This window comes from Falco biarmicus, chromosome 1, assembly GCF_023638135.1.
Source record: "Falco biarmicus isolate bFalBia1 chromosome 1, bFalBia1.pri, whole genome shotgun sequence".
NCBI lineage: Eukaryota > Metazoa > Chordata > Aves > Falconiformes > Falconidae > Falco > Falco biarmicus.
The window spans coordinates 80932862-80946887 of NC_079288.1; positions in this window are offsets into that span (position 1 = coordinate 80932862).

Genomic DNA, 14026 nt, shown 5'->3' on the forward strand with positions numbered 1-14026 from the left:
GTGTTACATCTCTAAAATCACAAATGCCTGCACCTCTCTTGTTTGGATACAATGCCTAGAGTGCTTTTCTCGTTTCTTTTTTTTTTTTCTTTCTTTTTTTTTTTTTTTTAAGATTGTCAGCTAAGAAAGACAGCATCCCTTCTCAGGCACAAGCAAAGTGCTTATTCTTAGCGATAAAAAACCACACATGATGTCATGAGAGAAAGAGGAAGGAGAGCTGGTGTGCTTTGTTTGTTGCACTTCTGCTGCAGAGGCAAAATAAAGTAGGCACCAGAGTTTGCCACCAATACGTGGTCACCACCCATGAAGGCAAAGCAATCTGTTCTGTAAGTAACTGCTGGTGCAGGTATGTGTGTGCACAGCAGCATGTTCATCACACAATGCCCACATCAGGCAAGTTTGGTGCATTTTTCCCACTTCACAGCTGTGGCATGTGTCACATGCAAAGTCCTTGAGCTAGTGTAGGAGCCCTGCGTCTCCAGATTTACCTTTTTCTCCCTGTTGCCCATAGGCAGAATCTGGACAATTGGGTAAGGATTCAGCATTGCATAAGTGAGGGTTACTGAGATGAATCCTGCCCATCAAGCCTCTGAAATACTCACTGTTCATCAGCAGCAGAAAGCAATGTGCAACTTAACTACCCATCACCGGACACCTTGAGTTAACGCGTCTGTCCCCTTTCAAAGCAGTGAAGGATAAAACCTCTGGGCCAGCAGCTTCCCACTTTGCTGCCAGGGAAGTCCACAGTCATTTGCACCAGCTGAAGTAGCTTACACCAGCACAACCAGCAGTGTTTGCTGCAGGGAGAAAAAGCTCTCTTCTGGCTGTAGAAATGCCAGCTGTAAGAGAGACCTATGAAGGTGAGATCCAAATCTGCTGCAGAAACCCCAACCAGGTGCAAGTCAGGCCTACACTGGGTTAAACAGTAACAAATAAATAAGCTTTTCCTTCTCTGATAGACAGAAAGCTTTTGTTCTAGTCCAGCAAGAAGGACAAGGAATTCCCATCATTGTTTCATGCTTTCCCCTGACTCTTTTTTTCTTTTTAAGTCCATTTTTCAAAAAGTAATTTTGAAATGTTCTGGGAAATGCAGGGGGTAGCGGTGCTAATCTATCATCCTCTTCTGATAACATTTAATTAAAAAACACAGCTATTAGTCATCTGCTACCCCACCACCAGGGCTGACCTGACAATATCTTAACACACTGGTGAAAGAAAAATTGAGAAGATTCTTTTTCATTTTATTTTATCGTAGCAGCAGGGGAGCACAAGCATATAATTTAAGGGAGGGCAAATACAGCTTCTTCTGCCAGTTTCTCAGCAGGTTAATCCAGGTTTTTTTCTGCTGTTGGTGGGTTGGTTTTTTTTTTGTTGGTTTTTTTAAAAAAAAAAACAACCAGAAACAGCTGCTATAGAAGCAAGCTCTTGTGTGGCCAAAGCTATCATCCTCCCAACAGAACCTCTATAACTTGCATTTTAAGCCTCTACAAGAGTTAGGCTTTTCCCTCAATGTAATGAGAAGCCAGGAAAAATCAGTTTTAATTGTAATAGAGAATATTTCCTAGACCCATATTGTTAAGTTGGCCATGGACTGATGAGATCCAGGTTCAGCTTGGCCCATCTGCCCTTGAACGTGTCTCTTCATATACGCCCTGGCTGGACACACACCCGAGTGGAGAAAGCCCTAAAGCCACAGTACCAGGAAATGGGCAAAAGGCGAGTCAAGACAGTTTTAATTTATACTCATTTGCCTTTTCTGTGGTTTAGCTAAAAGTTACCAAAGCTGAAAAGTTCAGAATTCTATTTCAGAGATTGATGAGATAGAGCAGCACAGGTGATCTTGAGACTTAAACTGGTGACAACCATAAAGGCCAATCATGACATTTGGGTCCAGACCTAGTTCCAGGGTGGGAGGGACGTGCAGGTATAACTTCATTCTCTGTCCAGTTTGCCAGTCAGACCTGAGTAACACTGGCCTTAGTCTGAGGTTGGACAGAACACCTAGGGGTGTCAGAAAACCACCTGAAATAACCTATGAATTGATGGAGAGTTAAAGATTCCATTACCAGATTGCAGAGGTGGAAAATGCCGAATTCCTGAGCAAAAGAGAGAAGAATTATAGAATGGGTGAGCTAAATTATATGTGCTCCAAAAAATCAGTCCTGGCTTCACTTGCTCATTTTAGACCACAGCTCTGCCCTCTGGGCATGACTGAAGAGACAGGAGAGCAGCCATGCAATCCTGAACCAGAAGTCCATTTATTGGCTGACAGGATCTAGGTGCAGCTGCTTAGGGAACACTGCAAAACCAGACGAGTACAGCACAAGCCTGTTCCCTCGGTACCTTCCCAGGGAGTTTCAGTTTGCCAGTAGGTGCTTCCAGTCTCAGAGGCTGCGTCCACAGCAATGCATTGAGTGGCGTTGAAGAGCTTACCTTCCATTAATGTGCCAATTGTTTTTCAGTTCACTTAATACATATAACATTTCACAACTTTCTGTGGCAGGAGACTCCAGAACTCAGTTCTTTGTTCCCTGTGGCTCATTCCTGATGTTTGAGAGGGAGGTGAATGCTGTTGCTGTTGCACACATGTGTGGCTATACACTGTGAGAAATGCCTTCCCTGCCTTCTGCACTGAGATGTGGGAGAGAAAATATACTCAAAATGTCACCTTCTACTATGCAAAGCTTCTTCTGGCTACTTCATGCATGAAGTTTGTGAGCCCTCGGAGGTATCTGTAGTAGGTGAGCAATTCCACTATTGTAAATCTTGGTGCCTTGGAATGGACAGAAGGATAGACAGGGAGATGGGGAGTTGCAAGATAAATATCTCGCTGTGTCAAAGCAAAACTAGTACTAGTTCAGACCTCCCAGAGTGCAGACAACTCAGTCCCATGTAAGCCACAGGTGGAGCTTTTCCCTGTTGGGTATGCGGAATAAAGACTTAGATATGCGAGAATGTTAAAATGGAAAGAGGAATGAATCACTGACAGCAATATTGCATTTTCTTTTTTTGGGTGACTCTCAAACCAGCAGTGCCACAGAGAACTGAGACATTTCCTTCCTTCAAGCCTAGATCAGAAATTCCTTGCTGTTATTTTTCTTCCATTTCCATTCTTCCTCATGAAGTTAGGTGTATCTCCATGACCAAGAAGGTGCACTCTTAAGCCACGTTATGCTAACTAGGGTCACAGGAACAGTGAACACAAGACCTTTGACAGTCCACATTTCAGTGGGAGTCTGAGGTTAAGTGTGAGCTGTGAAACCATACTAAAACTCAAACCACCTTATCTTGTGTTTGCAGCCTTTATTTCCATTTACTTTCTTGTTATCCTTTGTCCTGCAAAGCTGCTGGAAATTCTTGCACAAAGTTGAAGTTTAAGGCTGAGGCTCAGATGCTCAAAGGCATCTTAGATGCCCCATTTGCATTGCATACAATGAGAAGATGCCTTTGTTACACCACACAACTGAATCCTTCAAGGCAGACTTGCTTGTCCCCTCTTTGTAGTATTCAGTGAGGTGCTGAGGCTTGCTGTGCATGTCACCTAGCCTGCTATGTGGGTCTAGTTTGAGACTGCTATAAAAAGAAGCTATAGTTTTACTTTGCTCACATAATTTCCAAAACAACTCAACCCTCAGCTTTCAAGAAGCAGCAAAACCAGTCAGCAAAGTGTGGCCACAACCATGCGTTCCCTGGAAGACTTTCCCTGCCATAGCTAAAATGAGAATGTGTAGCTACCTATTATTATTTTTATTATGACTCAAACTTGGGTTCAGGCTATTCACAGCCATTATGGTACTAACTTGTAACCTATCATTATGAACAGATTTCACAGCCTATGCTCTCTACAGCATTCAATCCTTACAGAAACATGTGATGAAAGATTCTGGCAGTGGCAGTGCTCTTGTTCACATCTTGAGGCTTCATGAGCTAATCGCAAAGCCCCTTGTTCCCAACACGCTGCATAAATATATTGCACTGGAGACAGAAGCACACCTTTCTTAAATTATCAGGGTAGTTTCATGGGTAGCAGAACATGGTTTCCTGGTGTCTAGTCATCATCTGACCGATGCATCTAAGAAAATGTGAGCTCTGACTAACGTCTCTCTGGAGTTTGGAGGAACCTCAGCCTTTCCTTCTCTCTCAGGTGAGGAATCCCTGGTGTGCAGTAGAAATGTATTAGTGTTACCAGCTTCTCCTCTGATGGGAAGATGATGAGGTTTCTCTTTCTTTTCTTTACAGAAACATTGTTTTTATGAAACTTCTAAGAACTCGGTATCTTCAAGACCTTTACAACCCTGTCAACTTTGGCTGAAAAAAGCAAAGGGAGACAAAAATTATTATTGATGAAAAGGGATTAAAAGAGGGCCAGTAAAAACAGACAAGCTAAACATTAAAAAATCATCAGAGCATCAGAGAAAGAGATGGTGGTGCAATTGTAGGGTTTCCCACAGACAGCCAGTAATGGCCATCTTTGTTTTGTATGCCTATGTTTACCAAGTTTGAAAACAGAGCAATGAACAGTTCAACTAGTGTGAGAGCTGCTAACCCACAAACCAACAAATACGTCTCTTCCCTCTACTGCTGCTGCTGAGGAAGGCAAGATTACAGCACGAGCAGACTTCCCAAAGCCAGCTGGGACTGAAACGCAGACATTCATGACACTGAACTTAGACAACCTGTGCATTTCCACAGGCTGAGCTTTTCTGCAGCTCCTGCCCACCTGCATGCTGCTGCAGCCACATTGCCATCAGTGCTTGGGCCATGCCATATAAAGCTACCTCAGCTATGTGTGTGTCTCTTGAGCTGTAGTCACACCTTTGGCTCCAACACACCTGAAAAGGCTTTTGAAGCCTGAGGCTTTTGCAGGCTCCTGCTGGTCCAGCCCATGGCATGAGGAATGCAGAGGCACCCAGATGAGGGGCAACCCCTGCTCCTCCAGCACAACACAAGTGAGGTCTCAGCTTGGCTTTGTACTATTTGGGATTCCAAGTTCATAGGAAGACATTCCACCTGTGGCCCTATGTCTTTCTGTGTGAATGCAAAATACTAAAACTTGCATGTGCAAAATGTTTTTCCATGTGGAAAAAAACATATTTATACATCCAATATTTGCAATCTATGGTCCTCAGTTGCAAGTGTATCAAACCTTTCCAGACCTAGGAGAAGCACAAAGCGAAGGATTAAGACTCACAAATCTCCTATTACAGGCACTATTCTGCCAACACAGCGGTTTTCAGAGATAGTTCATTATTATTTAACCAACTCAAAAGTTTTGAATGTAAAAAAGGTGAACTGATACTCTGTGTTTATTTCTGTTGTTAAGAGTGTGTGGTGTGGTTTGGTTTGGTTTGGTTCGGTTTGGTTTGGTTTGGTTCGGTTCGGCTTGGTTTGGTTAAGAAAGTATCTATAATGAGATGAGACCACAGCCCACTGGTTAAAAAGCTAAGAATAATCATGCTAATGTTTTATTCATGCGGGAATGTTAATTAAGATGCAGCTGTAATTACAGTACCATCATCATCTAGTGGCCTGGAAGTGCAAATGTTCTTCCTGACATATGGAATAATAGAAACCAGCTTGGTACAAATGCTGCTAACCAATACCCAGACAAACACTCAGCTACACACGTCTCCTGGCCCCTGGGGTGCTCTTCCAAAAGACATCAGTCACTGCCACTCACACAAACTGTTGAAGACAAAGCTGCATTCTGCATCTCCTGGCTTAAAAAAGATCACACAGCATCCCAGGATCGAAAACAAATAAACAGGCAGCTAACCTCAAAGTCCTCACTGACACTAGAACAAATGTTGGGAGCAAAAGTTAGATGTTGGGGAGGATTCTTGATGCCCACTTTCACTTGGAGAGTTTGCAGTGCTGATAAAGATGCCGGGCAGCAGGAGCTATGCTTTCACGGCCCTACAGCATGCCGGGTGGCCAGACCTTGCTGGCACATGTTATTTATTTGAACTGAACAGCGGTGCTGGTATTCGGCTGCACCAGGTATAACCTCTCCTCCCTTGAGAGCAGCTCTGAGCAGCACAACAGGCTGAAGCTGCTCGGCATGGTTCTCAGCAGAATTATTCTTTCTCATAAATTGGAAGAAAGCAAGGAGCAGAAAATGCTCTATTTCTTGGCATTAAGCTGAGAATTAATTTTACAGTATCCTACGGTGTTTCTGTGGATGCACTTCTGCTGTCCTGAAGACCTGGCTGAAACAGCAGTTGAAATCTAGAAAGGTCTATGCAATTAAGTATGTACCTAGCTCCAAAATCTCTGTAAAAATCCCTTTTGCCACAGGGACTACAAAAAACCCCTGGCAATGCTTAGCTTTCTGGCAAGCTTATTTTCCCATCTACCTTTCTGACCAAAGCTTTTCCTTCTCTACACATCTACGGTCTTTGCCTTACAAATGAACGTAGATCATAACATTTCTTGTAGTGATTGTCTTTTTATTACATGTCCATGACCAGGATTCCATTCTTCAATGAAAAATACTTGCAGGACTTCAGGGGGGAAGATCCAAGGTTTTGACATTGTACATCACAGAAGTTAGGCAGAGAGTTCAGGTTTACACTCAAACAGCTTTCAAGGTCATAGCTCAAGAGCTGGTTGAGACACACCTTTAATAAAAGTACTCATAGCTGTCTGGGAAAATACATTTTCATTCTGCTAGACACGTCAATATATCTAATTCAGATCCTGTTGTGGAATGGAAATAGTAATCAAAATACTAAAATAAAAAATATATGTCAGCTCAGGAGCATAAAGCCAAACCAAAACAACATAAAACAACCAAAAAAAAAGCCTGAAATACAAAAAAAGGTTGTTTGCAAATTTCTGAAATCAAAACCAGTATTTTGTGGAAAATGGTAAGTCCAAACCAAATTTTTGTTTAAAATGCCACAATTGAGAAAACCTGAACATGTTATTTGGAATAGGGTTCCCTGAAGAAAACATGTATGCTCACAACACTCTCTAGTGTTTCCTCCACAGCACATCAGCCCGGCACTGCCATGTGGTCCAGCAGGAATATTTTGATGAAAGATGTTTCAGCCAGTTTGACTGAGTGTACAAGGGAAGGACTCCTCTGTGCATCAGCTGCTTCGTTAGTACTTGCCGATCACCTGCTGGTGCCTGGGGACTTTGCTCTTTGGGTGGACAGGAAAGCCACAGTCATTCAGTTGCCACTGCAAATTTCTTGCCTAATGGTCACAGTGTTTAGTTGTTTTAATTTCTCAGTAGTAGACAGCCAATACTTGATGCAACCAGTTAAACGAAACAATTAATATAACACTTGTCAGTCAGGAGGTGTGTCAAATGTTAACTATGGCTCCTGCCGTAACACACAGAGAGCTGCTTACCAGCTGTCCAGAGAGACTGTACCTGTTTCCATAACTGGAGTTCCTGAGCTCAGAGACCCTCTCCTAAAAACTGCCGGCACTGAGGGGAGGGGAGCAGCTCTGGCCTTTTACTGCAATAAAAATAAGAACAACAAACACCTGAAACAGGTGAAAAAAACAATAAAATGGGATGATGATTTGGGGGGGACTGTCCACGGGAAAGCAAAAGTTTTGACTGGCTTCCTTACACATGTATCAATAACATAATTAGCGGGTAACCCTTTCTTGAGTGCAATAGGGAACTGCTAATTGTGTCTCTAGCTATTTAAGTGGAGCACACAGTCCTTCCACACTTCCAAGGCGTACTGAGATGTTCACTTCTCCTTTCATTTAGCGCTGCTCATCTCCATGCTGAAGAAGATGCACCTCCTTCCCACTGCTGTCTTGACAGACCCATTGACTCCCTTCTGAAATAGCCCTCTCCTTTTTGAGGAAATTCTGACTTCTGTTAGAAGCCACCACAATGACTTCAGGAGAGTCATCTCCCTGGTTATTTCTGAGATCCTACTTAACTCTTCACCCAACATGTATATGCCAGCAGTCTTCAGCCACTTCCATAAGTGATCTATGAGAATCTCTGTGACTATTCCCAGGCTGGTATGTAAGTACCTGTATGCATACAGGCAGACTAAGCAGGGCTTGTGCACTATCCCCTGATAACATGCTGGTGATAATATGCACCATTAATTTCCTGGCACCTGGTATGATTCTGGCCCACTGCTCGCCCAGATAGCACCCAGGTCCAGTTCAGGGACTCTGTGTGTGTCCAACGAGCACATGGACAAAAGCCACACAGTTTTGGGAGGGGAGATAGTTTTGCTGCAAAAGCATGAGCTGTGCCATGTTGTTTGCCTGAAGACCAGGGAAACAGGCCCTTGTTCATTACACTTACTGCTGTAGATGCAGCCTCAAGCTGCTGCCTGGAAAATGCCATCCCAAGAGTGTACAGAGATGCAGAAAATCAGGGCTGTTTGGGAGTAGCTGTTTCTGAAGGTAAATCAGCAGAAGGCCCTGGCAAAGGAAGAACAGCTCTGCCTGGGCACACGAACTCTCAGCCCTGGCCTAAATATTAACCACATTTGTCATTTTGTGATTCTTTTGGCAGCTAGGATGTACTGTCCCTGTGTTTTGAAAGAAGAAATGCACATGAGATCTTGGACCTGACAGTAAGTGCTACAGTGTGATCACAGCATGCTAAAAACTCATAAAAAGGCTCCTCTCACCTGTCATCACAGGGAATTAACACTATTGGGGCAGCTTGAGGCTGAAGAACAGCCCAGCAAAGACACCTGAATGTAGAGGATACCTTCTTCTGAAGAAGAGCAGTAGATTTTATTAGCCAGATGTTGGGGACAGCACATCTGGCATGCAGCAGGGCTGGCCAGAGGAGGTGGAAGTGATTGGGGTATAGCATTGCCCAAATGAAATCCCCTCACATCTCTGGCACAGCATGGCAATACCCACCAGAACCATTTAAAATCAGACCTTACTAGCATCACCCTCACATCCTTGTCCCCCAAAATAATAAGCTTGGTAATTAGCTTGATTTTTAATAAATTCTGAATTCTTTCTCTTTTTTTTTTTTTTTCATTTACCCTTTGGACTTGCAGACCCTAAAATCCGCTTAGTTGCATTGGAGCTTTCCTTAACAACCTTGCTGAACCAGCCAGCATGGATCTTTGTCGCTCCAGAGGTGTGTGGGATGTTCACGCACAAGCGGGACTCTGGCTGCTGGCTTTCAAGCAGGGCATTCAGACTAGGAAGATTCAGATGACAACTTGGGGCACAAACAGCTCCCTCTACTTGCCAGGGGTACCAACCATTTCCACTCTGAATATAATAACTTTGTTTACCTTGCTGATGTAGTTAGAGGTGAAGGGAACTTTCTTTTCTTTGTTACTAAGTTTTTTATATCATGTTGAAACGGAAAATTATACTAGAAGAAAGTCCTGAGCAATATCCAGACCTTGCAACTTCATCTGTTTTACTTCTGGAAATTAGTTCCATGCCTTACACCCTAACAGTACCAACCTTCTCATGTAATCCCTGACTGTACATGGGAGCTCAGGCTCCAGATGTCTTCAGCTTGGTGTAGTTAAGCTCTTACGGTCTACTGCTCTCTTGGCCCAAGCAGCTGGGAAGGTCTGAACTTGCACTTGTCATGAGTCAGAGCATTCACAGAGTTTTTTGTGTTAGTCCAAATGACCCTGTAGTGAGCCCAGTTGCTTTAGTGAGGCAATGTGGATTCAGACTAAGAGGAACCCACACCAACAGTTAGCCCTATACGTATGTGCATATAGACAAGAATAGACTATTTCAGTCGGAAGAGACCTACAACAACCATCTAGTCCAACTACCTGACCATCTCAGGCCTGACCCAAAGTTAAAGCATCCAAATGCCTCTTAGACACTGACAGGCTTGGGGCATCAACAACGTCCCTAGGAAGGCTGCTCCACTGTTTGACCACCTTCTTGGTAAAGAAGTGCTTCCTAACGTCCAGTCCAAACCTCCCCTGGTGCAGCTGTGAACCATTCCCACATGTCCTGTTGCTGGATACCAGGGAGAAGAACTCAGCACTTCCCTCTCCACTTCCCCTCCTCATGAAGCTGTAGAGAACAAAATATATATCTGTAGTTATATATATACATATATATGAAAACCTATAACTATATAGTCAAATATATGGATGAATATATTTTTCAGTACTAGATGGATTTTGTTAACAGAAACATTTTCACATTGACTGTTTAAAAAATCTATAGCTATGTAGCTACCAGTGATACCTCTGTGCTGTTCAGAAAGGTAACAGCAGATATGGGACCTAAAGGAAAAGAATGAAGGCTGAGAGCCCTGAGGAGGAGGACCTGACTTCAGCATCCTTTTCCTGAAAGCAAGCAGGGAGTTATCCCATCCAACTCAACATCCACAGTACCTTGTAACATTTCCACAAGGGAGCTCATCCCCTACACCAGGTCTCCCCAGACTCCAGGCCTTCATCAACACTCCATCACTCCAGACCTTTACAAGTTATGTTCCTATTTGTCTCTCACACCAATAGAGCCAGTATCAAACTCCTTCTGGCTATTCCCAGCCTCTTTCTACAGAGCTAATATATTAACAAAAATATTTCTTGCTGCTTTCATTTTCCCACTGTTACTTTCTCCACTGATTTTAATTAAACACTCCCTGGTTGTGAAAGTGGGGCAGGGAGGGTTTCTTTCCCTTTCTGTAAAAAGGCCCACGAAGAAGGTTCCCTTAATCTCTCACAAGCGTAAAATAAGCTTTCATTATGCCAATGAGTAAGCTTCAAAGTTTTAATTAATTTCTCTGCTTACATAAGCATAACAATATTAGTCATGTTGGCCTATAAATTGTACCAAGCAGCCTGGATTTTTAATTAAATTAATGTCATTACATTCAGAGTGATGAAATATATTCCACCGCATGCCCTATCTATGCAATATTTTTTCTCCTTCTTGACTCCCCCTCAATTCTTTGTGGACTACATAGGTGGGTTTAAAGCTGGGCATGCCAGAGGGGCTTACTAGCAAACCACTTATAAATTAACAGCCATGTTTGGCAAAGATATTCCTTCAGAGAAGCAGGACCCATTCACATATACTACAAACCAAATTAGACAAGAAACCACAAGGATATGGGGATGGAGGGGGTGGCGGGGGCGGGGGAATGAATACACCAACATATAAAAGATAGTCCTCGCTGTCTGTAATTTGTGAAATATTGTACAAATACAAATTTGGTTTGCTATTGTAGCAATTTACTGGTGCCTAATAAAACATTAATTTGTGTGGTGACCTCTATAACAATTCATAGACTCATTTAATCATGGAAATGGAGGGTTCAAAGGAACCTCGAGAGATCAATTACATCCCCTGGTCCTCTCTTGTGTTATATAATAAATAATAGCAACAAGAAGAGCAAAACCAAAATGTGTAAAGAAAGTGGGTATGGTTTAGAGTTTGGTCTCCTGCTGTGTTAGAGGTTATCACAGATAGATTGTCCTTGGAAAATACCTCCCCTTATTTGCAACATGCTTTGGCTCTGGCATAACTCATACCAGATGAATTAAAGCTTGACTAACAATTCTGATGTTCTTCTTACTGAGGCTTGAAGAGTGTGTACTTAATGACTAAAATGTGTTTATTTAAAAATTACATAGCGGAACAATGACAGCCTTTTGTAAACTTCAACAGCCATCCTGTTTTGCTGCCTGCAGTTCAAAAAAATTGCCTTCCAAAACAGACAATAACCTTTGGTCTCTGCAGCCATGTCCCACAGAACAAATGATTTTACATTACACACGCACAGAACTACCACATCATGGATTCATTTATATCACCGACTGCTAAGCTGCTTCAGTCAGAGGTGCTATGGCTTAATGCAGTTCTTCCAGTAAGTTTGTACAGGGGACACAAATTCTATGTGTGTCAGTTGTAAGCTCGGGAGGGCACAGGTTTTTATATTTGCTAAACCTGGGGCATGTCCATGTAAAGTGCTCTACAGTGTATGGGCTGCAGTCCTGGCCCCGTCATCGTCCCTCTCACTGCCTGCCCCACATCTAAGGGGTGCAAGAGGTGGGCTGCTCCCTGAACCTGAAAGAAGGTGACAAAAGGCATGCACACAGTGACTGGGGAGGACACAGGCTGTGGACAGAGCCAGTGAGGTCCCCAGTCCTTGGGTGACGTGGGTCTGTCCCAGTGCAAGGCACGGATATAGATGTAGATGTAAATAGACATGGATAATAATGTGGATACAGATACACTATTATATTGCAGTTTCTTTATTATTATATAATAATTATAAAGATGACTCGTAATTGCTCCCTTTCCCTGTGTAGATGCCAAGCACCCAGAACCAGCTGTAGTGTTGCGTGACCCCTCTATCTCACTGTTAGTGCATGAGCCCAGCCTGCAGGGCTGCCTGGAAGAAGCACTGACTTAGGCTTATCCAGTATGGTCCCTAGGGTGTTTTTCACTGGAAAAGCAAGAAAGGCACTTTCCATCCTGCGACCAACAGTATGAGGCACCAGCAGCAGTTTTGTTTTCTGACCAGGGAACAACTTCTCCCCCAATCACCTTCCATACATTATTTTCTGAGGTGGAGTTCTTAACAGCATCTGGGAAGGGACATGCCTGCTCGAGTCAGTGGGAAGCCAGGAAACTTTTGCTGACTAAGCCAGCAGAGTAACTACATTCCAGCCCGTTCAGGAGCTAAGCAGGACTCAGAGTCTTAGGCTAAAAACTACTTCATGGATGGCTGTAGGGCTAGACGGTACTTCAGCCTTGCTCGAGCTCACTGCACATTTAAGTACGATGTGCGCTCTTCACAGCCCAGGTGCATAGGGCTCCTGGCTTCGGGTGTCATTCACCATCACGAAACCAGTAAAAATATTAATTCAGCTGGGGAAAGGCTGACTCCTAGTGTAGCAGTGATATCATCTACCTGAAGGTGGGTGAGGAATCATCTAAGTCTGCCTCCTATATGCATATTTAGACAGGAAGAGATGAAGAAACCAGAGGCAACCTCCCAGTGAGATAAAAAACACTCAGTTCCCATCTCGGCGGCCAAGGCACAGCTTACTACCCAGGAATGAGGTACTCTAGGAGGGGTTCTTTAACCTTTCATCCTCCCCCACTAAACCCAAAACTTCCCAAAAACAAGCCTTGGCAATTTTCCATTCGACTTACAAACTGTAAAAAACATGGCCTTAGTGATGAGGGCACAGCACCTAAGCAGAGGACTGGAGTTAGTGTCATTTTAGCTGGATTTTGCCCTCAAATCACCATGCTGTGAAGGCCAAATATCTCCGCATGACAACACTAAGCACAACACAAAGCCATAAACTATCTAGCAGTATTGTATAAAAATCTATGCAAAGTTTTACAGCAGAACCACGAAGGAAAGACAGGTTTGCTGAAAGATCCCAGAGCCAGCCACAAGGCCAAACAAAATCAGGACAGAGCAAGACCAGGTCTGGAGTGTGGTGAAATAACTGCTGATCTAGCCTGTGCGCTACATATATATCACCTATTACTAACGCACTGGAAGTCATAAAGCACTGTGGAGGTGAAAAAATTGTTCTTTATCTGTGAGCAGAAGCTCTGAGCTTCCTGGACACAGCAGACTAGCTCTGTAAAGAGGTGGTGGATGCTTAGTCCTGCTAAAGAGAGGTGGCCACCGTGAACAGCTCAGAATTTCAGTTTTCTTGTGTCAAAAATGAAAAATCAGAGCGGAAAAACCAGGCACAAAGCTTAAACTGTCAGGCTTGTAGGAGTATTACACCATTTATTTTCAAATGGTCATATTTGAGGCCATGAATCCTACTGTTGCTGTGGTATAGAAGGATATAATACAGCCGTGGATGGTGGAACTATTTCACAGTACCATCACTTTCCCATGAAAATATAAAATACAACTAAATTTTGCTTTTGTTTTGGGAAACAAATCCATCGGAATGGTAGGGGCGGATCATTAAATGGAGCAAAATAATGCAACAGATTTACTCCAGCTTAACCCCACGGACAGCCTAGCTCAAAGCACCTACAAACTGCTACAAAGTTAAACTCTCACTAAGTGTGATTTATATCTGTCGAGTTAGCGTCAA